This window comes from Cryptotermes secundus, unplaced genomic scaffold (assembly GCF_002891405.2).
Source record: "Cryptotermes secundus unplaced genomic scaffold, Csec_1.0 scaffold632, whole genome shotgun sequence".
NCBI classification, from domain to species: Eukaryota; Metazoa; Arthropoda; class Insecta; order Blattodea; family Kalotermitidae; genus Cryptotermes; species Cryptotermes secundus.
Window position 1 is genome coordinate 1,500,058 of NW_019738356.1, and position 15,860 is coordinate 1,515,917.

Here is a 15,860-nt window from a genome sequence, read left to right on the forward strand (position 1 = left end):
GTCGACTCCTGTCACGAAGCGAGAGCCGATGGCCGGTTAGTTTATAGCATAAATCTAGAGCCTTACAAATCACTGTGATTTATAACTACTGTAGTGCGCATGTGTATAAACAAGGGTGAGGAATGAGTGCCATGCATCATGAACAATGGCGCTTCAAGTGCCATCTGGCGTGACAGCTGTGCAGTAATGAAAGCCATTGTGAAGCAAAACTCCCAGATGCTGTGAGTTGTCGCAATGGTCACTGTTTGGCCGTTGGTGTCACTTGATTAGCCCAGGGCTGGTCTTCAGTTGACTAATCAGAAATGGATGATTAATGAACGTGGAGCGGTTGGTAGAATGATAATTAAAGGTGAAAACGTGAAGCTATCCCTGTAACAGGCCGTCGAGGCCCATAGGGTTGTGAGACGTCGAGGCTTCCACAGTTTCTAGTCAATCAGCTCACAGATAGGGGTGATATTGTCAGCCTTACGCGCCGGCCGATCTTTACCCCCAGGAAGATTCCTGGTAATCATTTCTGTTAGAGGCTGGGTCGACCCCATGGTCATAGTGCGGCTAGAAGGATTAGGTAAATTGAAAAAAATCCAATGACCTCATCGGGTATTGTACCCGCGACCTTCCGGCTTGTAGCATAGTATTTCAATCAACGATACTGCGTGCCCGGTGGAACGAGAATTGGCGGGGAGACCGAAGTACTCGGAGGGATTCCACCCCAGTGCCACATTGTCCACCACAGATCCCTCATGACCTGCCCTGAGATCGAACCCAGGCCGCTAGGGCTAGAAGAGAATAAAAATCTTGCTCATGGATCTCGAGGAGGCTGAAACCAGGAATGACTGCGCTGGCGAGGCCAGCAGCAGTTCTACCGACCGACCAACCGAGTTGCCAGAGGAGTTCCCGCGTAGAGGCGGGTTCGAATACCTCCACCTTAGCCCTGCGAGTCTTAGGAGGCGACGAAAAGGGAACCCAGTGCCTGGGGGTATAACTGGGCCACCCTGTTCCTGGGGGGAATATAAATACAAGGACCTTGTCCTCTAGGTTGGGGGAGTCTCGAATCTGAGGCAGTAAGATATGGCCATGAGTCCCGCGGTACTCGGACCAGAGAATGACTACGCTGACGAAGACCAGCAGCAATTGTAAACGACAGACTCGTCCTCTCGTCAGAGAGGGCGCCCCACATCAACGAACCCGCAACAATCTGACAGTAATAAAAATGTGGTCTTGGGCCCCAGATGGGTGCTTGACATAAAGACAGACTGTCCAACTGACCGTCGGTCGTTAACATAACTTTGACTTGAGTTGCCAGAGAGTGGAGAGTTGCAGTTGTGAGAAGTGAGAAGCTGGTAGCTGAGGCCGGGAAGAGTTATGGAACCCAGAGGAAGGTGAACGTCCGCCTTTAGAAGCCGCTACTAAGCAACGGCTAGTGAAGATAAGTGCGCTGTGGTTACAGTGATCTTTAGAGCGTGTAACTCTGCCGTAGTTATTTGAGGTTAGGAGTGTAAGTGTCCAATAAACCCAGTTACCAATCCTACCACGTGATAACATATATGTTGTACGGGGTGTATATAGATTAGCATGTGTTAGGTATGATTATTTGGTGGTTTTAAGGATTATTCTACGACGTTGTCAGTATCTCAGATTACATGGAAAGGATCTGGAAGGAAGTGGCCATCACGTAATCGTGTCCCGGAATTTTCCCACAGGGGAAGAAGGAAAGATGGTGCTCCGGCCAGGATTCGAAGGCAGTATCTATCGAATACGGGTACATAAAGCCTTACCGCTGCATAAAATCACTCGGTGTACGCGTCACGTTAAGATTCTATAAATAAATCAATCAACGGAGAGTGTCCCTGTTGTGACTGAATTATATTGTATCCCAGTTGTCTGCAATTTCATAGCTTCTGATGACGCAATAGAAAGACGCCTGAAGCGCTCCGTGTTCTCCGTATAACGATATAAATACGCTATTAGTATTTGTGACCCACAAACTAATTTCAAATTAAAATCAACAGCGGAGTACACACGCAGATCTCTATTATTTATTTTGGATTGAATCTGAATGCGCTGCTTTCAATTAAAATTTTAATCTCCGCTACGGTAAACCCTGATAATAATTTTACCTTACGCATCCTCAATACACGGAGCATATATGCTTCAACAGTAAAGTACCACATATGTGAGATAGAAAGGGTTAGCAGAGTGGTAATGCGTCTGACTCAGCCTGGTAGAAACCATGTTTAAACTTCGACCCGTAGCCGTTACCAGGCAACGACTGGAGAAGAGACAGCAGATTGAAGAGACAATTATGTGCTTAATGAATGGCAGAGTGTGAATTAGCAATGGCGCTACAGTTAGTTACAGTTACGAGTTGTGTGTTCAGTAAATACTCGCACAACTACCAATCCAACCCCGTCTATAGTCACTCGTACACGTGACAGTATCTATGCTCAACTGAAGTGAGTTACAGCAACAGTTAAACAATGCTTATGTATTGTAGCTAGGAGGTGTGCAGTTCGAATTTCCACCATTACATCGACTATTTCGACTAAATAATTTTGTGATTTTGTCGATATGTCCAGGCGAATGCTGAGGTAGTACCTTAAATTAGGCCACGACAAATTCCTATAATATTATCTTTAATTATTCACTAATCGTTCAACCATTTGACTCCGTATAGTCTTGGTTACTGATGGCATCGCCAAATGTTCTTACGTTATGTCGGAAGTCTTAAAGGGCGGCCGCACACCATCTGCGTCAAGACAGGCATCAAGACATGAGACAAAATACGCAGTCATGCTTCATTCGTGATTGGTCAGCATGAAGCTGACGTCAGCATCATGACTCAGACCGGTGTGCGGCGGTTTTCATAATCTCATTCGTTTCAACTGTGCTCCTTTCTTTGTCATGTCGCAGACATCGTGTCTTGACAAATGCCGGTGTGCGGCCTACCTTATACAGTGTCAGAGCTCTATCGGTATTAAGGCCGCAGCTGTAATGAGTCATGACACACAAGGCACAGATCCCTGATCTAGCATCTAACTCGTGGCAGACAAAGAGGAGACGTTTTATCAGCAAGACACAGCAGCTACACGGTATGAGAGCTTCTGTGGCCAATCCTCTTAACAGCCACTTGCCCCTAACTTCTGCCTGTACGAGGCGTTGTCCACTCTGCATGCGATATATGAGTCAATATGCAATGTTTCCATGACACTCAATTTTTAGCGCGCTCACAAAGCACGTCTTCAAAAATGCACCTATTATGTCCCTCTGACGTCATGTGGCAACTCGGAGTGAAGTTGGATGGATCTACATGAAAAAATATTGCGTAGAAAGAATGCCGTCTTCTGGAATGTGGCCCCGTGTAGATCTAACGTGAACCGACGTTTCGGAGGAACCTATCGCCTCCATCTCCAGGTTAGAATAATTCTCGAGCTAGGAATCAGCTTGAACAGGTGGCTGCAGACTGAGCCACTAGTCGAAAACACTCAGCTCTCCCTCCCTTCCTGTTCTTATACAGCTGCGTAAATCAGCACCTCTGGTATGGCAATTTTTGGTTCCCATGGTATCCTGAAAATGTAATTTAGCAATTTCTGATAATACTGTAACTGTGTCACTGTTTGATGATGATGTACCATCAAGATGTTTTAGACATATAATAATTGTGTTTCGGAGGAAATTTTATACAATTTCATGACTGAAGACGAGGCTACCATGCCTTGCAAGAAAATGAGGATCACACCAGCTGTTGTACTGGTCTCAGTGGCTGAAACCCTCCGAGTGACTGAGCAATCAATCAGTTGATTGGACAACAGCAGTGCACAGCTTCAGCACTGTGCACTGCCAAGCTCCCGTTACATCTGCATGCAGATGGCACATGTTACATATCGTGGCTAACACATCCTCCCTCCCGAGCATCACCGCACCCTTCCATATCAACCCTCCGGCTCAAAACCAAATCATTCCACGCTTTCATGTAACGTTATTAAGGGGTTATATTTTTATTAGCTTACTTTACTCATTTTGAAAGAACAAAATAAAACGAGGATTATGAAATCACTTCGCTGTCTGTCTTGGTATCCGTCTGTTTCTGTCCATCTGTCTATGTATCCCCGTAATATTTTAGGGCTATGATATCGCCTTGCTGACTGTGTCTCCGCGTCCACCTCACCCTCCCAATTTTGTAGCTTTATATGGACTCTGTGTAGCATCAAAGTAAAGCAAGAGATTTGTTCTTCCCAGAACTTTTTGTTTTACTTCCCTCTATTTTCACGACAACGCAAAACAGGGGAAAAAATTCGCATAGCATAGTCATTTCACTCATTGTAATTTTACGGGGGTACGCGGTAGCGCAGTTGGTTGAGGCACTATGCTACGAGCCGGAAGGTCTCGGGTTCGAGCCACGATTAGATCACTGGATTCTTCTACTGACCTAATCTTTCCAGCCGCACTATGGTCCTGGGGTCGAATCCTCTAGCAGAAATGAGTACCAGGAATATTCTGGAGGTAAAGGGCGGCTGGCGCGTATGGCTGACAACCTTACCGCCATCTGTGAGTCGATTGTCTAGAAAATGTGGGAACCTCAACGTCTCACAACCTTATGGGCCTCCACGGCCTGTTACAGGGGTACCTTTACTTTACGCCAACAATACAAAGGCCGTGTGACATGGGGTGGTAGGCTGACAGATGAACTAGAAAGGATTTTGAAGGAAGCGGTCGTGGCCGAATAGAGGAAATATCCCCACATTTGCCTGGCAGCATTGAAGGAAAGTATGAAGGACATCAGTAAGGATAGCCGTGACCTGGCCGAGATTCGAACTAAGTACCCCGGAATACGAGATGAGAACGTTATCGCTGTGCCAACCTGCTCAGTTCGGACAGCCGTGTTAGTTCATTCAGTAAAGTGATTTGCTGAGAGAAATGAAGACCCGAGATTCTGTTCTCAGTAGAGGCAAATATTCTCTCGTACCTCGCCACGTTCTTAACGACTCTGAATTACGTGACGTCATAGCAGCGGATGCCTCGACAGGTACGCCCCTGTCCTTCGGAAATGTCTGACACGAACCTTCAAATCTAAACCACGCGTGGTTTATTATGCATAATTAGCGCTGAAGATTCTACAGCTATCATTGCTAAACACGACTGGGGCGAGGGGCTGTGATGGTGCATAAATCAACCTCCACAGTTCACATACGTTTAATTTATTCCACGGCACGGCTTAAGAACTCAACAAGCGAAGGAAGAGGAATTTCATGCTTTCAGACAAACTAAAAACACCGATAGGTTCCTTCCAAAAGTCGGTAAGGTAAACTTGTCCCTGTGCTTAACTAATTAAGCACTAGTACATGAAGGCTCATGGGGGAGTGGAAGTATAGATCCACATTTTCTTGACCTCGGCACTAGCTGGAGTTGAGTGGTCAGCTTCACGCTCCGGCCGCTTTACCCTCTGGGAAAGAGCCTCAGGTACACAATGTATAGGAGGCGGGGTGGAGCCCAGAGCCGGTCTGGATGACGTGGAAAAAAGATAATTCTTGATCCTATTGGGACTCGAACAGCGACCACTCGATCGTCCAGCCCGTAGCCAGTCGCTATACCGACTGCGCTTTTCGAATCCGACGTTTAACACCATCTCACACGAATAACAAGCACAAATAGTCAATCATAAATCATCTCCTTTATATAATACAATGCTCTTCTCATATCCACTTCAAAATATTATCAACACTCACAGAATAGACACGGCACACAAAGACTGCTCATTCGTTCGTGACCTTCTACATAAGTTACGTTCTTGCAATCGTCAACGGCCCACACTTCGTTACTATGGCAACCCGAAAGAACAATGATAATCATCAGGCTTATAAAACTTCTGTGTATACCTACGACAATAAAATGATTTGATACAGTGTAATATAATATAATATAATATAATCATAAGGAGTGCCCGGAGTCACACAGACCATAAAAATGCGACTACTAAAGACCTGCGCAAAAAAACGACGACACAATAAACTGAATATAATCAGAGACAGGGGGAAGTTGGAGTCACATACATGCATGCATAACTTGTGTATTGCAGCACACAGCACACCGCCGAATGTATATTTCATTCGCTTTTAAGCTTGTTAAACCACAATCAGCTTTCAAATGAACTATAAATATCTCTAATTGAAATGTTCATGGTGCTATGTAACTGTCGCTTTATACACTACATCATCATCAACGGACATAGAGAATTTACAATTTACGCCCCCCCCCCAAAAAAAAAGAATGATAGTGAACAGAACGGAGAGGTGCGTAATTTTCGAACAGATGTTCCCAGGGGGCAAAACTAGCCATACATCCCGTTAAAATCGAAACGACAGTAAAAATATCTCAAGTTCAAGTACGGTGAATTAACTCCACGGGGCTGAGTCCTTCATGAAGGGACAACAGTTTCTCAGATATTAAAGTAACTCCCCAGCATTATATGAATATCTAAGGTTCATTACCGTGTTCACAACAGCTTGTCAACAGCCCCTCACCTGAGCCAGATAAATCCATTCCATACCTCCCCATCCTATTTCTTTAAGACGAATTTTAATATTATCCTCAAATCTAAGTGTAAGTCTTCCTAGTAGCCTATTTCCTTTAGGTTTTCCTCCACTTCAATTTTTGGTAAACCCCCAAAAAATAACTGTTTTGCTTATTGCTCGAAAAAGATTTGTCCTAATATATTGAGATTGTCGAATTCGATAAAGCTCACAAGAACAAGAAGCCTTGCTTAATTTGTAGATCTGTCTCTTTTACAGGCATTGAATTTTACTGAAGAAACGACAATTTTCAAAACATCGCAAAAAAAAAAATGAGAATTTACATCATAATTTCATTGCAATTCTATTAAAAAAAAGTAAAATTAAAGCTATCCATGTAACAGGCCGTGGAGGCCCATAGGGTTGTGAGATGTTGAGGCTCCCACATTTTCTAGACAATCCGCTCACAGACGGCGGTGAGGTTGTGAACCTTACGCGCCGGCCGCCCTTTACCCCCGAGAAATATTCCTAGTACTCATTTTTGTTAGAGGCTGAGTGCGGCTGGAAGGGTTAGGTAAATTGAAAAAAAAAATCTACCTCATCGGGATTCGATCCCGCGACCTTCCGGTTTGTAGCATAGTGCCTCAACCAAGTACGCTAACTTTATATTAATATTAATATAAAGTATATAAAGTATAACTGAGACGAATTTCGTTAACTATTCAATGTATTACATTTCCCAATTACACAATGGCCAACACCAAATAGATCAACTAGTAGGTGTGTATTCTTCCTCAGTTTCAGGACGAAACTTTACGCGCAATTGGTTCGACACGTTTATAACAAGTTCTCTCACAATTTAAAGTCATATCTGCGTTCCTGGAATCGTCACTCACTCTTCAGTTCTGAAGAATCTCATTAAGTCAGAGCACGACCTTTGGCATCAATGACGGACGCCATGACAGGCATCCTTTTATGTTCATAATCAGTTCAACGGTAAGAAGCCCACAAAATGAAAGAAATTTAAATGTCACAAACTTTCATGTACGAGACTTGAATGCGGATACAGTCCGAGTGTTTGCGCCTGGCCGTTCTCAACACAATGCGCAGTCCATTTCTTCAATTCCGTTAACTTACACAAGGGATTTCGGATGTATATGAGTTATAACAAGGCCAACAGGCCCTTAGTTACCGTCTGTCATCCCCATCCAATGCAACTGCAACCACTTCCCCTCCATTTACTCCCATACTTCTCATTTATCTTAATGCGCAAACCAGAAGACAGGTATAGGAATTCAGACTGTACATTTGCACCTGTTAATAAATGCATCTGCACATTAAGAACGACGGCTGTAAGTGCGAACACTTTATTTCATTACTAGTACAAGAATAGCCTTGCAAAGCATACCCACATAGTCTACTAGTATTATGGAAGAGTTTTAAGAAACAGATATATTAGGAAATGTACGTGTAGCCTAATGATTCTGAAAAGTATTAACCCATTTTGTTTAGTAACACGTAATATTCACTCACTCACTCACTCACTCATGCAGCTGAGCCCTTCTTGAGAAGCCACCAATTGTGCAGCTACTCAAGAACTTCCCAATATTTTATGGAACCCCAAGGTTCATTACTGTGTTCACAAGAACCGTAAACTGGTCCCTATCTTGAGCCAGATAAATCCAATCCATACCATCCCATCCTATCTCTCTAAGATTCGTTTTAATATTGTCCACTCATTGTCGACTCAGCCTCTAATAGAAATGAGTACCAGGAATCTTCCTGGGGGTAAAGGGCGGCCGGTATATAAGGCTGACAACCTCACTGCCATCTGTGAGACGATTGTTTGAAACCTCGATGTCTTACAACCCTATGGGCCTCCTGGGCCTGTTACAGGGATAGCGTTACCCTTCTACTTTTTACCATCGTAGTAGCCCTGCGAGTCGTAGAAGGGGATGAAAAGGCAACCCGATGCCTGGGGGCATACCTGGGCCACCCTGTCACTGGGGGACATAAACAGAGAGACCTGGTACTGCAGGCTGGGGGTTGCACACAAGACTGACGACCTTGCTTAGTAAAAAAAAAAAATACTTTTGCGAAATGTAATAAATCGAAAACCAAATGACAAATCTGGCAGAATCTTCTAAGGAAAGCTATGGCTCAAAAAGGGCTGATTTGTCAGTGATGGTGGTGATCAGTATGGTTCCTTTATGATAATAATTACAGTAATAACCTAGGCTTCGAGAACAACTGTGTGAAGTATTTGCTTTATAGTATTGGCTGTGCTTTCAAATGGCAACCAAAAATGGCCGAAACAAGTAAAGGCAATACTTTTACTTACTCCTAATAAAGCGGTTATACTCTGTGAACTTGTACTACTTATTTATAAAGTAAGGGGTGTAACGGTTCACGAATTATCTTATAAAGATTATATTGATATTATCTTCCCCTGCAGGCTCAGGGCTAATAAGAGTTCCTAAGGGCAAACGGAGGTCTCTTCCACTTAGGTTTCCTTCTAGAATTCTGTAAGAATTTCTGATGTCCCTCGGTAGTTGATGAAGCGTCCATAAGAAAGGAATAAGATACATTCCCGTAAGCAGATAAATATTAGAGTCTCGAAATACAAAAACTGCTAAATAACTGACGCAACATTAACACAAACCACCACCATAATTAACGTTCAAACTCACATCTCTCGAATTGTATTTTTTTTTCCTTGGCACTACTGCCCCAGTGGGTCTAGGCCTACTTCCATGAACTTCTCCGTTTCACTTCGGTTTTTCTAGATCTTTCACATTCGGTAGGACTCCTTGGGCGGGTGATCAGCTCGTCGCAAGGCCTCTATCTGTACACAAACACAGAAAAACGCACACACACAAACTAAACATCCATGCCCTGAGTGGGATTCGAACCCACGATCCAGGTTTCCAAGCGAGCGAAGACAGTAAACGCCTTAGACCGCTCGGCTACCGTGACCGGGTCCTGGAATTGTATACCTGAGGAAAATATTATTAATTATTCATCAACCAGAAAGTGTACATAATGTAACATTTAATTTTGGGTTGCAAACTAGGCAATCAGAAGAGTTTAAGGGTTTGTCAGTGAGCATTCTGTCTTACCAACTACTGTCCCATAGTTTGCGCCTGGCCGTTCTTAACATTGTGCGCAGTGTATTAGGTCGAGTCCATTAACTGAAATAGGGATTGTAGGAAGTGTAAAGTTAGTTAAACATAAACGTCACCCTCCACGCCTCACACAAAGAAGCTGCAACCACTGGCCCGCTATTTCTTGCCATACTTCTAGCGCGCATCCAAAAGTTCGGGCTAGACACATCGCCTGTATATACGTATTATTGGAGAGAACATTTTCCTTGGTCCATTAAGGATATTTTGAACATTTTTCAGTTTTTGTCCCCCTTGGGCTCAGAGCAAGGTTTCATGTGCCCATTTTCAAGGGGGGCCTTAATGTATAACTCAAATTAGGCGCACTGTGATCTTGTCTTATAAAGAAGATACAAAGAATTTTCATTTCAAAAAAATTTATTTAAGAATATTGTAGTCTTGGTTCTGACATGTTGAAATTTTGTGGATGGATACCACGTCTTTGAAAGAACATAATGTCTCTATCTCTAACCCCGAAGATGGAGGTAGTGTGTTCCTCCGAAACTTTAACATCTGTTTACAGACTTTCATGCTGTAACAACACAGGAGAGCACAATTTTACGATAAACGCCGTGAAGACCTCAAAATTTGTAAGAAATTTATTTATCCTGTACATAAAGGACGTGGAAGGAAATGAAGTTGTAAATATGTTCTTTGACCCCTTTCATCATGCATCACTACGGAGCATAAACCTCATCCTCTAATGGGCAGAATTACAATTGCAGATTTAAAAACAGTTTTATTTTATATTCAACAAAATTTGCTTTGCAAATTATTTTCAATAAACATACACAAACCAGAAGTTGACGCGAATGGTACTTGAACTTACGTGCCGCCCGTTTGTAAATGAATGTAAAATTACACTAATTAGAAGCAACATCACCAGTTTACCCATGAATATTTCACACCCATTCAACTACACGAACTTGGCTCATGTCCCTGCTAGTCCCTGTGAAATTTGGGCCGCCAAGTAACACAATATGGGAATTTACATTGTGAGCTTGTGGGTTACAGCACGTGTACGTAGCATAGGAGCTACAATTCAGATGTCCAAAACATAAATTTTCATCTCTGTGATAACTTAAAATCTCATGAGAAAAATTAAGCATATTCTCTATCTGGTGATCTTAGGGTGGTAAGTCAATAGCGGTGAGATGAGCCTGACATGTATCACGCTTTCAGGGGAACAAAAAATGTGACTAATTTTTGTTGGAAAAGCTGAAGAGAAGAAACCACCCGGCAATGAAACTGCTGTTAAATAATTTTCAGTGAATGCATCCTGTTGTGTATTATATATTTGTTCTTGCTGAAACTCGTCATAATACAACAATCAATAATAAGTGTAAGTAGCTCTAAGAGATACTTTTGCTACATGTTTCGGCCTTCAAAAGGCCATCATCAGGCAAATACATTAAATGTAAGATTTGAGGCTTTCACGGCGGTGACTATGAAGAAAGCAGTTTTCTGGGATTTGGCACCGTGTATATGTGGTGTTAACGGACGTTTCGGAGGAACGTATCGCCTCCATCTTCAGGGTAGAAGAAAAAATATAAGAAATCTGCAAAGCGAAGAGACCGTGAGAACCGGGTTACCGGTTGGAGGCGATACGTTCCTCCGAAACGTCGGTTAACACCACANTATTTGGAAGTTGGCAGTTGTAATCGTAATATACGTAATGCTTATACGGACATACACGTATTATATACACAGTGGCTGATGTGGGGAGGCCCGTTGTTATGTTGTATGTTATTATTTAATATTTGATACTATTTGACGGGCGACTCCGTTGTGTGAATGTGCGATCTGAAGGAGAGATAGATGTTGTTAAATAACCCACAAATATGCAGTTAGTAGTAGAGAAGACCAAAAGATTTCAGATGACGCCCTGTTTTCGTAATTACACTTATGATCCATTACTGCACACACGTATATAAACAAGGGCAAAGTAATTACTGCTTCATCAAACTACTCAGTTACAACCCCCTTGATGGGCAGCATGGGACACGAACTCAATAAACAGCAGAGAGAAGCAATAGGCATTTTGAATGCGCCGGTTGTATAGTTCCCAGGGGATTGGGGTCGGTACTGACTGTTCCATTCCTCTCTGTCTTTCGCCTCGTGAACTATTCATGCCCGTCCTCCCACGAAGCTCGACAGACAAAACATTCCACAGGGTTAGTCCTACTAGATCAAGGGTCTTCCGTGTCCCTAAAGCGAAAAGTTCAACCTACACTTCCCGTTCCGTCTTCTGTATGTGTTGCTAGAAGCATGATACGTTCTTCTGTGATTTGGGGCCCATATAAAATATAAAAAAGGTAAAGTTGTCCCTGTCCTTAACTCATTAAGCACTATGTCGTGGGGGAGTGGATGTATAGAGCCACGTTCTCTTGACCTCGGCACTAGTTGGAGGTGTGTGGTTACCTTCACGCCCCGGCCACTTTAACCCTGTTTGTGTGAACAGCAGAGCCGGTCTGGAAGACGTGGAGAAGAGAAAATTCTTGACCCTACCGGGACTCGAACTCCGACCCCTCGGTCGTCCACTCCGTAGCCAGTCGCTACATCGACTGCGCTATCCCCGTTGGTAAAACTTATGAATGTTGGTCCAGTGATTCAGGTTAGTTCTTTCTAATGGACCAGACAGAGTAGGTGTCTTCAATCCCCTCACCTGAGGACGGAAACAGATACAGTTTCCGAAACCTTCTGTTCTTCAAAATAACCAAACGATGGACAAAGTCCAAACCCCCCTCCCCCGTAATCCCGAGAATTACGTAAATTTTAAGAGTCATATCTTCTGGGATACAACGCTGTGTAGACCGTTTAAAGTTAATCGACGTTTCGGAGGAACATATAGCTCTGCCTTGCCATTTGCTTACAGGCTGATTTCTTGCATGGCTTATTTTTCGACCCTGGAGATGCATACGATATATTCTTTCGAAACGTCAGTTGACTTTCAAAGGATTGCACAGCGTTAAGTCCAAGATGATAAAATTAAGGAAATCTGCACTAATGTGGCTGGTCGCAGGACTTTCCGGATGAATACTGATTTCTAGCGAGGAGCCTGGCAACTAAAGCATATAGAGGTCCCCTGAGAGTTTTCCAGCAAATCTGAAATTCCTTGAAGTACGTTCCTACCTCATTGAAAACGCAGTACAAAGACCAACTTGTTACTGACATTTAGAGAAAGTATCGATGTTCATTCTAAAAATCGTACGACACATAAATAGAATCTATGGGCACATTCCCAACCTTTTAAATTTTAATGAATAATTTCATTTCGTGGGGTGGGGTGAGAATGACCCCACTTGGTATGCCGGCCACTACTGGGCCTATTGTATCAGGCCCGGATGACAGATGAGCGTTGAATGAACACTGGCAAGAGAAACCGAAGTACTTGGAGAAAAACTGCCGCAGTGCAAATTTATCCCCACAAACCCCATTTGAGTTAACCTGGAAGTGGCACGCGGTAGCGTAGTTGGTTGAGGCACTATGCTACAAACCGAAACATCGCGGTTCAAGTCCCGATGAGGTAACTGGATTTTTCTGATGATCTAATCTTTCCAGCCGCACTATGGCCCTGGGGTGGACTCAGCCTCTAACAGAAATGAGTACCAGGAATCTTCCTGGAGGTAAAAAGCGGCCAGCGCGTAAGACTGACCTTACTGCCATCTGTGAGCAGATTGTCTAGAAAATGTTGGAGCTTCGACGTCTCACAACCCTATGGGCCTCCACGGCCTGTTTCAGGGATACCTTCACTTTTACATTGACCTGGGCTTGAACCCAGGCCGCAGCGCCGGGAAGTCGACGACTAACCGCCTGAGCTATGTCACGGCCTAAACGTCAGTGCTAATTCTCACTCGACGGTGCAAACCTGTGATAACGAACGGACAATTTAGCAGCACAAATTAACTGACTTCCTCGCAAATGACAAGTCATATTGTAGCCCGTCAGCTGGGGGTTCAGTGCGTGAGAGTTACAATGCCAGGTCATCTGAGTATCGATCTGTTTGCTAAAGTAAATACTCCCGTAATTTGATAGCGTAACAAACATATTTGGGAAGCAGAACACGTGTTCAGGAAGTTGCAGGACGTCACTTCTGACCCCACTTCATTAATCATATGTACTGATTATTGACATCGCTTATCTAACGTATTGTGTACTTCGTAATTAAAGACGGTGAAGGGCGCACGTTGCCTAGAATTGAATTAGCCTGATACAGGTTATATGTCTGGATTACTCTTCAACCTCGTTTTGTCTTCTCATTTCTCGTCAGTAATGGCAGGCGCTCGGTACAGCAGCGCACGTAAGCCAATCACTGAACAGGTGTTCCACCCAAGCAACTCAATGTGTCATTTTTTCCGTGGCTTATTTTAGGACGCGTTTAGTATCTAGATTATAGATCAGTGTTTCTCAAACTTTGGACTGCGGGTCATTGGTGGTCATTGGTGGTCAGTGGAGGTTCATAAAAAGAGATCCGCATAGTGTGATAATCCATATAATATTAGAGCACAATATGATATGTAATAAACATAAAATAAAAGGTAAAAAAGGTAAAGGTATCCCTGTAGCAGGCCGTGGAGGTCCATAGGTTTGTGAGACGTCGAGGCTCCCATGTATTCTAGATAATCGGCTCAGAGATGGCGGTGAGATTGTCAGCCTTACGCGCCGGCCGCTCTTTACCCCCCCCCTCCCCGAAGATTCCTGGTAGTCACTTCTGTTAGAGGCTGAGTCGACCCCAGGGCCATAGTGTGGCTGGAAGGATTAGGTCAACTGAAAAAATCCAATGACCTAACCGGGAATCGAACCCGCGACCTTCCGCCTTGTAGCATAGTGCCTCAACCAACTACGCTACCGCGTGTTCCAATACACATATAATAAATAAAATAATTAAGACAATTGCGAGGAATCATTGTTTACAGAATTACTTTAATTGGCTACTCTAATTTTTCCCTTATTCGGAGAAAACCCGAAATTGGCATACTCTTTACGGGTAAGAAGAATGTTATGGCAGCTGATTGGTCCGCGTGCGCGCTGATCGTCCATGTAGTGATCCGCTATTGCCGACAGTGTGAGGCACTACAGATCGTCAGAAAATATGATGACAAATGAATGACGATGAATTGGAAAAAACTTGGAAGGATGCAGTAGTGGCTCATTCCAGGTATTATTTCAGAATTTGCTTAGAGCAACTGAGGACAGCCACGCAAGATATCAATCAGGACTGTCGGTGCTCCGACCAAGATTCGAACCGAGTACCTCCAAAATGCAAGTTTAGAGCGTTACCTCTAGATCCATATGTTCACAATAGCTCACCTCTGGTTTTTAACCTGAGCCAGATGAATCCAAACCACATCCTCCCGTCCTAATTACATGATCTATTTTAATATTATACTCCCACGTATGCCTTGATCTTCCTTCGGTCTCCTAACTTCAAATGTTCTTACAAAAAACACTGTATGCACTTTTCATTTAGCTTCTTAGAGAATCAGAATGGTTAAAATACGGTAACATGTGCACACGATTTCATTCATAAATACCGTGTTGAATATATATAAACGATAATAAAATGAAAATAATATCAGGATTGCTTTCAACAGTCATTTCGAGACAACTATTTTCTACTAATATGTCCCTTTTTCTGATGCATTAAACTCTAATTCTTACCTCCCGTCCAGGAACGTATCACGTGATTTGTTGTCTCTCCACAACATGCTGCATGCCGACGTATCAGATCACACTGGCTTTACTTCATATAGCAACGTTCTTAAACCACACAGACTATAACACGAGAAACAATATGCAATTTCACAATTAGTAACACTTGTGTTTAAACAATTTCACCACTGATAACACTGTTATAAGAAACTTATCAATACTTGACAATTGCACCCTTCCATGCAAGCACCGTATAGCGCCACGATGTTCATTTGTCTACCTCAATTCGGATGAATTCGTAAGACAATCGGCAATTATCGGTACAGCCAACCTAGACGGAAGGAGGGAGAACGGAACAGCCTGCAAGAAATTGTCACAGAAGACATACTTACAGGCGGCCAGTATTCAGTATCTGTGTTCAATATCTCATGAGGGGAATAAACAGAGGAGCAGAAAGCGTGCTCAACTCTGGATTGTCCAGCTGCGTCGATTAAAACTATGAATACTTCTGGCATTGACGTTCATTTATTGCAGAAATATT

The 15,860-nt window shown here is 43.3% G+C and overlaps 1 protein-coding gene across 1 annotated transcript in view; it reads right to left on the reverse strand.

Moving 5' to 3' along the window:
• The window catches only part of LOC111870860 (brain tumor protein), a 340,351-nt gene extending 324,776 nt beyond the window's left edge, over positions 1-15,575 (reverse strand). The window contains exon 1 of the mRNA XM_033754020.1: positions 15,329-15,575. The gene's annotated coding sequence lies outside the window, so the exon portion shown is untranslated. The remainder of the gene's footprint in view (positions 1-15,328) is intronic.
• Positions 15,576-15,860: the final 285 nt, after the last annotated feature.